This window comes from Furipterus horrens, unplaced genomic scaffold (assembly GCF_987537825.1).
Source record: "Furipterus horrens unplaced genomic scaffold, mFurHor1.1.pri manual_scaffold_2, whole genome shotgun sequence".
In the NCBI taxonomy this organism is placed as follows: domain Eukaryota; kingdom Metazoa; phylum Chordata; class Mammalia; order Chiroptera; family Furipteridae; genus Furipterus; species Furipterus horrens.
Window position 1 is genome coordinate 21,009,963 of NW_028327172.1, and position 13,928 is coordinate 21,023,890.

At 52.0% G+C, this 13,928-nt stretch overlaps 1 protein-coding gene across 2 annotated transcripts in view; it reads left to right on the forward strand.

The window, feature by feature from the left end:
* Window positions 1-13,928, forward strand: part of ABTB2 (ankyrin repeat and BTB domain containing 2) — a 172,340-nt gene that overhangs the window by 136,652 nt on the left and 21,760 nt on the right. The gene's annotated exons all lie outside the window — the stretch shown is intronic.

Consider the following 13,928-nt stretch of genomic DNA (forward strand, 5'->3'; position numbering starts at 1 on the left):
CCTGCGCTGGCGTAGCAGGGAGTCGGTCAGCCCCAGGACACGGGATTCGGCCTCTGTCTCGGGTTTACCAGCTCGAGTGCTCTCTCCCCGGGCACTTGAGAAACTCTTTTATAAAATGAGGTATTCACACCCACCTGGAAGGGTGGTGGTGTGAATCTAGTGAGCTGATGCTCTGAGAGAAAGCACTTAGGACAGTGGTAGCTGTCCCCTCCTTTGATGACAGCGATGTCACCGTCGGGGATGTTAGGCACATTTTTGCCCCGTCCACTTGTTTTACAGGTGGGACATCGTGGCTCTGGCTCTTCACTCTCCTGTAGGTTAGTGGTGGAACAGCCCCAGGATCCAGGCCTGCTGGCTCCTAGTCTCGTGTTTTCTCTACAGGCTTACAGTCCTTCCCGGCCTGAGGCAGGGCCACCCAGAACAGGTGTGCATACAGGTGGTGCACTACCCAAGGGGCCCCAGTGAGGGGGTGAGTGGAGGACACACGTGGGGCCATGTCCACCTACAGACAGGTGCCTTTTCTAATGGGTCTCAGAGAGCCACCTTTTACATTTTTTCTGCCTAGAGAGGATGAGTTTTTTATAATTTTTCCAAAACACCATATAGGCTGGCCTGAGTGTCACCAGGAGGCCACCACTTAGCCACCCAGGCAGGGACTGTCCATGGGCTGGGGAATTGTGTGCTATAGGTCCCAGAAGCGGGAAAGGCTCGCCTTCGGTTGAGGAGCCCCATCTGCATACACCCCACCACCAGCAGGGCCCAGGGGACGGGGAGGGACCGCAGAGCTCTGTGCCCGTCGTGGAAGGAGATGATCTGGGATTTGGTACAGAAAGTGCAGACGCCTTCCCTGTCCCCCTCCCCCAGCTGCCCACTGTCTTTGGATGCCATTGAGTCTCAGCAACTTCATGGTCCTCGTGCCTGCTCCACAGCCAGGCCCACTTCTCCGGTGCCTCCATGGTTGCAGAAAACCAAGGCACAAAAATAGATTCCAGCAGCCCAGTTCCTAAAAACAGCCATCGTGAACACATTGGGTGTCCTGCAGACATATGTCAGCCTGGGAGCTGGGAAGGAAGAGTCGGGTGCCCTGGGCACAAACAGCGACTCTGGCATTTGTGAGCCTTGAGCTCTTCGTGCAAGATTCCAACCTCCCTGAGCCTCCATCTCCTTGGCGGTACACATGGGAGTGGTAACGAAGCAGCTGTAAGGATTAAATGGTGGTAGTCAACATTTGCTGAGCACTTACGATGTGATAGGCACTGTGCTGAGCACTTGACACCTGTTAATGCATCTAATGCACACGCTTCCAAGAAACAGGCGCTCTTCACAGCCCCATTTTACAGATGAGGAAGCGGAGGCAGAAATTCAATAACTTGCCAAGGCCACATAGGCCCCGCTCATAACCGCTGCACGGACTGTCTGTCATTATGAGAGGTACAAAGCAGCGGTGGCCCAGTACACAGGTAGTAGATTCCCAGTAAATGCTGCCACCACGGTTAGTATTAGTGGTATCATTATTAGATCATCATTGTCTTATTCCTCTGGGACTTGGGTAATATTTACAGCACTGAGGCTGGTCACTCTGGGTTTTCTGAAGGAAGCATCTAGCAGAGAGGTGAAACCAGAGCAGGGGCTCTAAGCCCCAGCTGTTTCTACTTTGTGAAGAAATTGCTGTGGTTGCTGGAGTTGGCGGCAAAGGGGAAAGAGCAAGGAAAACATTTGGGGTGGGGAAGACGAGGTGGCTTGCTTATTGTTTGATGCGGTCCCTGAGGGCTCTAGACTGGGCCTGGTCACCCAAGCAAAGGGGGCCAGGAGAAGAGGACAAAGAGCCTTCCTTGGACCTGCTGCCCTGGGCTTGGCCATCTGGTTGTAACCGTGGCTGTTGGCCATGAGGCAGGCCAGGTGGTCCTCTTATGTTGGCACTGTACCCCAAAACCTCCTGATGTCTTTGTGGCTGCCCTCTGGCTTTCCTCCCTGGAGGGTTCCCAGTCCCTGGTGCTCTAGAACATAGCATCAGGCTTTCTGTAGGACCTGAGTTGCTTGTCTGTAGTAGCTGAGCTTGAATGGTAACGCACACGTATGTATTTCGATATCTCATTATTTAAAAACCATACTATCGCCCTGGCTGGTGTGGCTCAGTGGATTGAGTGCTGGCCTGTGAACCAAAGGGTCGCTGGTTTGATTCCCAGTCTGGGCACATGCCTGGGTTGCGGGCCAGGTCCCCAGCTGGGGGTGCACAAGAGGCAACCACACGTTGATGTTTTTCTCCCTCTCTCTAAAAATAAATAAATAACAATCTTTAAAAAAAAGAATGAGTCTCAGTCAGAAGTAAGCAACCTTTCAAAAATAAACAAATAAAATGAAAATAAAAACCACACTGTCTGGGGCACAAAGAAATGGGTAGCAAAGGCATCTTCCCATGAGTCATTTCCAATGGGTATCAGACACATGGGAAATTGGAACCGCCATTAGAAAAAAAGACTCCCCAAATTTCATATTTGGGCTCTAACAGACAGACACCCTAAGGACACCTGGGCCTACAGGCAGCCCGACAGCCTGCTGGTGGCCTGATTCCTGGCTTCGGAAATGGACCCTGCTGTGCTTGGACCAACTCTGACAGGACAGGTCCCGGGGAGGCCACTGAGCTCACATGTGATGGCAGGCTGCACCGCACGTCCCCCACGGCACCACCACTCTGACGGCCTTTTTTTTTTTTCAATTACAGTTGACATATGATATTATGTTAGCTTCAGGTGTACAACACCGTGATTAGACGTTTATGTACCTTAAGAAGGCAGGGATTTGAACCAGGTCTCTCTGGTTCTCTGGTATGCCTTTCCCATCCCAGGCTACAGCTCACCCACCCAGCTGCTGTGACCTCGTCTTAAAGCTTTAAGGCGACCTGGGTGTGTCCCAGCCTTTGGGGCCACCTCCTCCAGGGCCATTCTAGCCCCACCTGCCTCTCCTCTCCCAGAACACCTCCCTGGCCACCCAGGGAGAGCCTCGCAGCTGGAACCTCCCTACACCCTCCCAGGGTGCCTTTCCTTGGGCAGCTTTGCATCCCAGGCACCAGCGAGGCACAAGGCAGGGTCTCAGACACAGGGTGAGTCACAACTGCTGCCCTGCAGGGCGTGTCCTCACCCGAGACCGAGCTTGGAAAGGGAAAGAACTTGCTGTTGGAGGTCTGGGGTTACCCATGGAGGGAGGAGCCCCTTTCCCCCAGGCCTGGAAGAGAATGGACATCCAACTGGCTGACTGCTGCCCTTGCTGGTTGTGCCTGCTAGCTGAGGGGTGGGGAGCTGGAGTAGCATCCTGGGTGGAGGATACCTCCTCAGTCATTGTCATCCTGGAGTGAGGAATCTGGGGAGTAGGAGAAAGCCTGCGTGGGCATGCAGGAGCGGCAGGTTAAGTGCTGAAAGAAATGTACTCAAGCAGAGCTCACGGAGGGGGGCAGACACAGTTAAGAGGTGCAGGGAGGGCCGAGGGAGACAGGAGGTGGACCGAGTCTCTGCTTCCGAGCCTCAGGTGCTAGGGCCCAGGCTCACCCACGCACTGGCTGCGGCAGGAGCGGAGGAGCCAGACCCTTGAGGAATATCAGGAAACACTGGGAATGACAGTGGGCCACCTGACTACAAACCAGTCCACTTGCTTAGTCCTCAGGTCCCCACCCCTTGCACCGCCCTCCCCAGGCCTGCACGGTGCCCCTTGGTGAAGGGCGACACACTCAAAAAGGCTTGGGGCTGTTGGCATTCAGGACACAAAGCCAGGAGGAGCCTGGGGGCCCAACCAGGCAGAGTTGGGATGAAGCCTAGAAACTTCTGGTGTCGTGATTTCTTAGCCAACCGGAGTTCTACCTAAGTGGGAACTGCTAGTCGAGGACGTGTGTTTGAGATCTAACTTGTCTCTTTCTGACCTGGGAACCTTCGACCAGTCAGGCTCGCCAAAGCTCACATTCTCTAGACAACTCATATTTAGGCCTTGCAACCACCTGTAAGTAAATATATGTAGCACTTTTAGAACAGTACCTGGGACATATGCAAAGCATTAGCTACTGTGATTGTGGACGTGATCATTTGTATTAGGAGAGAAAGCAAGCACCGGTGTGGCAGAGCCAGGGAACAGGAAACATAGTTCAGGTGAAGCTACAGAGGGAGCTGACCGGAACCAACATAAGGACAAGGCTGAGCTTGCGGCCTGGAGGGTTCTGCCCCAGTGGTCCAGCTCGATGCTTTCCGTGAGTGGCTGGTCCCTATCTGCTCCTCTCCCCACACGACATCCTCTCTCAGTGCATGAACCCCTCTGAGATTGAGGGGAGCAGAAGGTTCCAGGAAGCCCTCCCACACTGCTTGCCTCGTTGCTGTGAGCAAGGGTTCCCCTACCAGGACTCCCCTGCCCTGTCTCCACGTGCAGACACCCCAGCCTGGAGCTGACCGGTGTGTTGTCCTGCGCCACCAGGCAGATTCAGGGGGCACGCAGGGCCCAAATGCAGACTCAATACTAATCCTAGCCCCCAGGTCCCATAAAGCTATTTTTGCGCACGTTTCTGGGGCTACTGCTCAAAGGTTGATGCCCTTGTCCCGGTGAGATCCTGGCAGAAGATACTTTGTGTCTGGCCCAGCTCTCGGCTGCCCTGTTCCATGTCAAGCTGGCCAAGAAGTTTCCAGCAAGTATGTGAACAGAACTTGCAATAGCTGGAGTCAGCAAAGGTATCAGCCCCAAGGTCCCATCCTCTCCACACCTGTGGCTTCAGGTACTGCCAAAGGGTCATCCTGGGGTGTTATCTCTGTTACCTTCTAGCGATAGGACAGGTCAGCTCATCTTCTTGGCCTCAGTTTCCTCCTGGGTAAAATGGTGAAGATAGTAAGATGGCCACTAGGGTTAAATGAGATAATACAGTAAAGCACTTAGCTTAGTGCCTGGCCCAGGAAAAGTACTGATTACACGCCGGCTGCCATCCTCCTCTTCCTCATGATTACAGTGGTCATAAACATGTTTAGATGACATGCTTGACATCCAGAATAGTCTTTCTTCTCTGATGTCATGCACATTTCTTAAAATGTGGCCTCGAGTGTTACCTGGATTGGTGATGGTATTGCTAATACAATTACTAATACTACTATTGATATTACTAATATAACCACTACTGCTAACAATAATTAATGATGCAGCTACTTACAAACACCACTACTAATTATAGGTAGCCTCACAGACAGAAACCATCTTAAGTGCTTTACTTATTAACTCATGTCTCCTGCTACTTCTGTGAATCAGTGGGGGAGGGTTATAAGGATTATGAAGAGTGAGCTAATAGGATTGGGTCTCCAGCCTAATGAGGGAGCAAAAAGCAAGAGAGGAGAAAAAAATGAGGACAAACCAACAGACGGTGCAGAGGAAGCTGAGTTGCATGATAATGTCTTAGGTGGGCCCTCAGACCCTGCAGTAGGCCTGGATTCAATCCTAGCCTCTTAGAGCTGGGTGGCCTTGGATGCGTCATTTGACCTCTGCCTCTGTCTGTTCTTCCTAGCAGGGGGATAACAGTGTGACCTCCTAGGGGTATTGCAGGGTCGAGTTAATAGACGTAAAGCTCTTAGAATAGTGCCTGGCCCACAGTAGGAATCGGTCATCACCTTCGCCACCATCTCATTCAAGAGAATGTCTGGAAAGGCTGGAGTAGTTAGGGTGGCATCAGGACAGACTGGGATTTTAACTGGGCCTGAAGAGACAGCCACCAGAGATTGGGACAGGCCAGACGGCATGGGCAGCCAAAGTCACAGAAGGACTCTTGTTCTTTCAAAGTGCACATTTCATCACAGAAATGGATCTACTACTTAAAAACACAAAAATTAGGTGTTTTTTAAAAAACATCACTAATTGTTGCTCATCTAAGCAAATGTTTCTTGCATCCTCTGAGGCACCCTGGGTGAGGGTCCAACCCGGCCCCTCTTGTGACTGGGCCAAGTCTCCTTATCCCTTCTGAGCCTCAGTTTCCTCCTGTATAAAGTGAAGATCTGAGCAGTGCCTACTTCCTGGGGGTTCACCAAGATCTGGGGAAATGTCCCCCACACAAATAGGGTACACAGTGAGGAGAGAGGCGCCTCTTTGTTCCCTTTCAGATGCGGGGGTGGGGGTGACGGGGGGGATGTTTCCCTCAGATGAGCACTTTACACAAATAGGAAGTGCCCACAGATAGGCTGTGGGCTCGGTCTGAAGAAGTGGGCTCATTAATCTTTTGCTCAGCTTGCGAAAATGTTTTCTTATCAGATAATAGAGATGATAGCAGTGGTGTCTTTATGCTACTGACTTGTGGTTCCCTTAAATACCATTTCAAGAAGATTTGCAACATTAAGCTTTTTTTCTCCCTTTTCCTCTCCTCCTTTTTGTCTGCTAAATTTCCATCTGTTTACCCAAAATGGAAGTAAAAGACGTAAGAATAGCTATGGGGTGAATGAAGTGCTTGTTTCCATGTGCTCCCCAGACGGTGCATCCGTAACCCCGCAGGGACTTGTCTGTGCTCAGCAGTGCACCCAGGAAGCTGCCCCTCCCACCGCCAGGCACTCTCCGTTACCATCAATTGTTTTTTAGTTCAGAGCACTTTCCTCTTTCTTTTTTTTTTTTTTTTAATAATTTATTTGTTTGTTTGTTTATTTATTTATTTATGTTTAGAGAGAGGGGAAAGGAGAAAGAGAGGGAGAGAAACATCACTGTGTGGTTGCCTCTCACTCGCGCCCCCAACTGGGGACCTGATGTGCAACCTAGTCATGTGCCCTGACTGGGAATCGAACCAGCGACACTTGGCTCGCAGGCCGATGCTCAATCCGCTGAGCCACAGCAGCCAGGGACTTTCCTCTTTCTGAACTTACCTTGCTCACATAGCTGTTTACTTACTTGTCACCCCTCTAGAATGTGCCATGGGGGGGCCTGGTTCACAGTGTCCTCGGCACATAGAACAGTCCCTAGCACATAGGAGGCAGTGAAATATTTTTTCAGTTGGTGAAATAAGGGGTAGAGCCTAAAGGTTTGACTCTTTGGAGTCAAAGACCATCCTATGGGATCTCTGCTTCGTTATTTACCAGTTCTGTACTTTGGGCAAGTGATTTAATTTCTGAAGTAATACATTTAAAGGACTTAGCACAGAGTAAACTCTTCACACATGGAAGCTGCTATTATCAGTATAATTAGTTTTCACAGACCTGTGGAAGCACTAGAATAACTAAATCTTGTTTACTACATCAATAATCCAAAAACGATGGTGAATTTAAATATTATATCTACTCATATACCTTCTTCAGTCCCTGCCCTTAATTCCCTCTTAACTCAGCCCTGACAATAGTCAGCCAGAAGATGAGGTGCACCAGATGTCACAAGGACTGATTCAGAGAGGACTATTTTGGACCGTCACACATACAAACTTTATTTTTATCACAATCCACCACCCAAGGATTTTAAAGAACTCTAAAAACTGGATTTCATCCACCTATTGGTGCAGAGACCAAGAAATCAGTCAAGTGTGCTATGCCCCAGGCCCCTTGCTGGTTGGGTTACGCACGATGAACTATCATTGCCAAGTGTTAAGCTTGGGAGTGATATGATCTGGTTTATTTTTACATGGGCTAGAAGCATCTAGACAAAGCGTCACAGTTTATAAAGCACTTTAAATACCCAGCTGTCTAACAGATCCTCATATTAGCTCTTGGAGGGAGCTACTACCTTTATTTACAGATGAGTAGACTGAGGCTTTGAGAGAGGGCAGGGGGCACCCAAGGTCATGGGTAGGAAGAGGCAGATCTGAGCCCAGCAGAGAGGTTCGATTATAATAACACAGTGAATTCATATGGGCCAGGGTGATCTATCCCTCCTGCCTCCCAGGAGAGAGAAGGCAAGATGCTGGAAGCCGGGTGTCTCAGCATCTCCTCTCCCCAGCATGACTACTGGGAGCCTCTTCCCCAACAGACTTGAATTTGCTAATCCTTGGGCGGTGGGGAGTGTGGGGGGCGGGGCATCTGAGGGTGGGCATCCTTCCAGCATCCAGAAAGGAATGGCCCAGGGATTGGGGGCAGAAGAAGGAAGTGGCAGTACCAGATAACAGGGGCTGGAAGCAGGACAGGATCCTGGCCCAGCCACTGACAAGTGCCCTCGGGTGCCTGTTGCTTATGACTTCCTGTCCCATTGTTGGGCCCATGGGCCCTCACAGAAAAGGAGAAGACTTAAGAACTGCCAAGTCCCTGGGGCTTCATTCGTTTGGAGTGTTTTCATAACATGGCAGCAACAATCCCCTTTGTCTGCAGCCTTGCTGGAAAATCCCACCTCTAAAGGGAACTGAATTTGCTTCTTAAAGAAGGTTCACTGGAGGCTGAGCTGTTGATTTTCCAGACACTGAGTGGGGGCAGAAGGGGCACTCAGGCAGTATCTGGCGTCAAGCTAGGCTGCTTTTTGGCCTGCTCCTACCTGTCTGCCAGGCAGCTCTTCAGAGTTTCCTCCCCAACAAGACCTGCTGCCTCTGACAGTTGTTGTTGCCCCCCTTTACTGGGGCCATGTGTGCAAAATGGCCCCATGCTTACCTAGCACACAGTAGGCCCTCAGCACAGCATAGCTGTGAGGCTTTGCTGCTCCGAAGCCGATGCCAGAGTCTTGCCTGAGCCTGTGGCTGGGATGTGGGTGCAGAAGCAGGGTCAGGTTCTGGGAGTCTGCACCATCTTTTCCTCTTTCTCTGGTTGGGTTGGGTCAAAGCCATGAGGTGCCAGTCAGGAATCTCCCCCTTTCACGTGGGCATTTCTGTCCTGCCTCAAGAGCCCCATGCCCCTATCTCCCTTTAGAAGTTTCTGGAAACTCTTTACCTGACAGTCTAAATAAGTTAACTTTCTGCCTTAGACAGTGGGATGTGGGGAAGGTGGGGGCTGTGGGATTTCACTTAACGGAATCCAAACAGGAATTCCTATCCGGAAACACTAAACAAAAGCCCCCCATCCGGCCCTGCTGCCCAGCAGGTGTCTGGTGGGATAAATGAAGCAGAGCTAAGCCCCAGGGTCCTCCCAGGTCTGCCTCCTTCACAGAGGAGAGTGGGTGGTGGCAAGTGCCCTTGGGAGGGGCATGTGTTTGAACAGGTTGGAGGCCTTCTTGTCTGGCTTCCATATGGTGAAAGAGTGTGTGGTCACCGCCAGCCACCACAGATGCTGAGCAGGGGCGAAGAAGGCCGGTCTCTTGCACATGGCAGCCGTGAGCCCGATAGGTGAGGCGTGGTCCGTAGGCCAAGGGAGCCACACCCGGCACCGTGGAGAGAGCCTGCTTTCACACCACGCCATTCCAGGTGTGTGGGAGGCAGTGATACTCTGGCCTGCCAGACCAGCTGCCCGCCCCCCTGCCCAGTGCTGCTCTGGGAGCTTGGCCTGAGGAATGGGCTAGACGCCCTGGACCATGCAGCACCCGAGCCCTCCCTGTGTGTGGGAAAGGGTGACGGGGGTGGTGGCCTGCGTGCCGTCTGCCCCGGAATCTATACCATGCCACCCACTAAGGATGCCACCTGGAATCAGGCCATGTCCCCTCCACCAGGGCCCAAAGCCGCGTGGACATGTGCAGAACCAGTCTGCCATTTTCTTCCCTGATCCCAGGCGTGATCCCAGGATCCTGGCTGCCCTCCCAGAAAATGCCTTAGCCCCAGTCAGCCAGGCTACCCCTAGAGAGCTGTTCCTGGGCAGAAAATTCTCCTATGAAATAGGCATCTTTTACCTGGGAAGTATTTTCTTTTCTTCTGGAGAGAACCACTTGCCAATACCTAAGCCAACTCAAGCTTCCAAGAATGGAACACAAAGCAGTTCCCCATTTCCTGAGCTCATTTGCCTGACTGAGAACATTCTGGAGTAAAAGCAGACCCCGAAAACACGTGGGCAGCCGGAGGGCTTGGCCTCCAAGAGAGACACGTGCAATGCCTTCAAAAATTCAAAGAGTGGGTTTCACAGAGGCTCCTGTGCTCAGAGGTGGGAAACAATAGTGAGAAAATGGTCTCTGCCTTAAGAGAAATGACAGTCCAGAAGAGGAAGCAGACAGAGCCATGCACATATAATAATGACAACATGGGCTAAGTGCAGGAGGGAGAATGGAGGCCTGCGTCAGGGTGGGTGGGCAGGGCGGGCCTCCCACTGCCTGCAGGGATGGCGTGGGCCCGGCAGAGTCTCTTCATCCGGGTGCCCTAACAGCAGGGCAACCAGATGTTCGGTGTGCCTGGCACAGCTCTGATTTACGTCTGCTGTCCTGATGTTGTTCGTAAGAGCCCTCCTTTTCCCTCTCGAACGCGACCCGGTGTGGATGACAAATGATGTGGTTCGTGTGCCTAGTACTCACCATCTCTGAGGTGAGGGCGATGGGGCAGGGTCCCGGAAATGGAAGGCCAGGGCCGATCTGCTCGGCTGAGTGGCAGTGGGGTGTATTATTTAGGAGCTACCTGAAATCACATCCCAGCTTGGCCACTTCCGAGGTGCATGACCTCAGACAGGTGGCTACACCTCTCCGACCTCAGTTTCCCCATGTGTAAGATGAGAATAATAACAGTACCCGCTTCATACAGTAGACAGGAGGATCGAATGAAGCCATAGATACAAAAGGCTTAAAACAGTGCCAGGTGCTTAAGAAGTGCCCTGTCAGTGGTCATTGTCCGTGTTTTTCTGTCACTCCTGGATGCCCCGGGAGCCATCCAGGATGTCCCAGGTGTCACATATTCGTCCTCCCATTCCAATGCTGCTTTTAGGCTGCACTGGGGCCTGAAGGGAGCCCCCCAAGAACAGGTCTGGAAATCACACACAGCTAATCACGATTTGGTTGTACTCTGAATTTATACCCATATGCATATGTAGACAAGTGGAGCTTTATCTAGTGCCTCTAATCTGTACCAGATGAATTTTAGTAAGGAAAATGTATTTTCCCCACACAAAGCCCTAAGCTCTGCCTCTAACAGAAGTCACCTGTCTCTAAAGGGAGATTGTGCCGGGCATTAGTTAGCTCCAGGTTCTGAGGCAGCACGGTGACAGGAGAGGATGGGCTGTGGGTCACAGAAAGATGCCTGCCCAGCTCTGACTCCAAGCTGAGCCAAACCATTCTGGCTTACCTAGCAATTCTAGAAAAATAATTAGTCCAAGATGTGAACTGGACTAGAACAGCTTCCTTTGTGCTAGGAGTACAGTCTGACTTCAGTGGGACAATGTTGGGTTTGTTCTCTGTGGACGTTTGGCCACCGCGGCTCTCTAGACATTTTGGGGAACCTGTGCTATGGACCTCAAAGCTTGACACAGAGCTGACCTCGACCTTCCCAGAGAAATCTCTGCCTGTGAAACTGTCGCCGGATGGGGAACAGTGTAGCATCTTCACAGGTTCCGTCGCCAGCCCCAACCCAGATAGCACAGTAGGGATGGGCATGGGAGCCACACGCTCACGGCGAGGCCCGTGAGAAGGTGATGGCAGGGAAATCACCCCCTGCAACCCCAGTCTTGCAGTGGCTCCCACTGAAGGTGGGGCAGAGTCACTGGAAGAATTTAGGGCTGAGGGTGGGAGACATTCCAGCCACCCCCAACCTTGATTGTCATCTGCAACCATCTGCCTGGTCCCTGTGAGATGCCTCTCCTAGTCTTAAGTGTGCTCATAGCTTGGGCTGGGCTGGGCATAGAGTGACGGGGAGAGCTTATTAGGGGGCCAGCCTAAGGCACCATGGACCCTGCAAACCCTCCCAGCCCTGGGGGCCAGGTCCGTACCCCAGAGCCCGCTGTGCTCCCAGCCAAGGGTGGAAGCGGAGAAACCACAGCCCAGTTTTCTCAGGGCTGAGCTTGGCCAGGTCTCAAGGCCCTTTGCAGCCAGTGGGCACATCCGGGGTCTGCCTGAACACTCATAATCAGTTCCTCATGGGTGGGCACAGCGGGGACATGCCTGCTGGCCCCAGACTCGGCCTGCCGGTTGCGGACAGAGGCTCAGGCCTTCTCACGCCTGGGGCTGCAGTGGCCCATCTGCCAACCTGACTCTTTCCCGGAGGCCCCTGCCCACCTCAAGAGAGAACAGAGCCTCCTTTGAGCTGGAAATTGGAGGCGTTTCCTGTTCTGTGTTGTTAAGACACTGCTTATAGGACTGTAATCCCAATAAATCATATGCTTGCTGAGTGGGGCAGGGGTTTTTTGGGTTTTTTTTTTCCAGTCTGAAGGGACCTCTTAAAACCAAGGCCTTAAGAAGTTTACTCTCTTTCATTTTTTTAACGGGGAAAATGGCTTTTGCAGACCCGGTCCCGTTGAAGGGCCTTACAAGGCCACTGGCTTGGTGTAGGCAGGCTTATCTGTATGACTCACTTAAAGAAGGACGAAGAGAAACTGTGTCGTGATGCGTCGGTCTGGTCTCTGTGTGGCTGCTGAACGGGCTCTGTGACCCTGGGCACCGGAGCCGGCCTCACGGGGTTTCTTTCCTCTTCTCACCCTCTTCATGTAAAAGATTCTTTTTCATCTGTGTGTTTTCCGCACCCCCCACCCCATCCCATGACAAACGTAGTTTCCTTAAGTACACAAAGAGAAATGCTACCACCAGTTGATGACCCTTTTAAGTGGCTTTGTTTGTCACAGCAGGGACTGACAGGATGTGTTTGCATGAATGTGGATGGGGTTTTGTAGGTTAGACCACCAATAGGACTTGGTGTGTGCAGGGGCGGGGTGGGGGGCAGCAATAAGTTTATCCCACCCCCACCAGCACCCCTTGTTCATGTCCCCCAGCCCCTAGGCCATGTCCTCGTTGTTGGTCCTTCCCCCACGCGGGGTTCTTGATGGCCAAGGCCAAGCGCCTGCACCACCAGCGACGATTTCCAGATCACATTCGACATCACATTTGTTTTCTCTGTTTTATTAGATGGATGGTGGGCTGCTTGCCGGCAGGCTTTTGCAAGCTTTCCATGTTTATACTTGCCGGGGACAGAAGGGGCTGGGCCTGAAGAAGGCTGGAGCTGGGGCATTTTAATAGGACCAGGTTCCTACAGTCTTTTTTTGCTATCATGTATTTTCTCAGTCAACAGATACTAAAATAGAAATGACAGTTAACCTTTATCGAGAACTTAACCATGAGCCAAACGCCCTGCTAAGCACTTCACATACATACTTCTTGTGAGGTGGTCCCAGTAGTTGCGCCCGTTTTGCTGATGCGGAACTGAGCCCGAGAGGTGAGGTAACTTGCCCAGGATCACAGTGTAGTCCATGGGCGAGGCACTGGGTTCCAGCTCTGCACAGCCCGGGTCACTGTCCCGTAGATACAGCTCTCGTCACACAGAGCCTGTGGAATAACAGCAAAGGGCTTCTCACGATGCAAAATGTCCAGAAACACTGATTTAAACCATCCGTCTTTAATAGAAAAACAGGCCCAGGGAGGGTAATGACCTGCGCAAGGTTACAGAGCCAGTTCAGTTGCTTCCAAGACACTAGAACTTTCTCCCAGTGAGGATGCTGCAGAGAAGGCATGTGGGACCCTCAGATCCCGGGCCAGAACTGCGGATGCAAACCGCACATCATTCTAGAATTGGCCAGACCGTGTGCCAGCGGGGCCAGCCTCCCAGCCCACACCCGCCGCCGCCTGCCAACCCAGGGCAGCCTTGTCATAGGGATCGGCCACATTTGCCTAAGGCAGCAGCCTTCCAAGTGGGGTCTGCGGTCCCAGAGACGTTCCGGAAGCTCACAGGGCCACAATTCCTTTCCTTACCATGTTTTCCTTGCCTTTCACTTGGCTCTCCTTACAGGGGTCCGGGAGGGTTTTCCAGCAGCACAGTGACAGGCAGTTGTGTGGTTTATCACTCCGGTGGCTGATGGGATGTGTGCCTGTGTATTCAGATGTTTTAACATTTTCTCAGTTTTAATTTCTGATATGGGAGAACATCAGTAGAATAACACATGCACACAAAAGCCCTTGGGGCAGGGGGCTCAGTCATT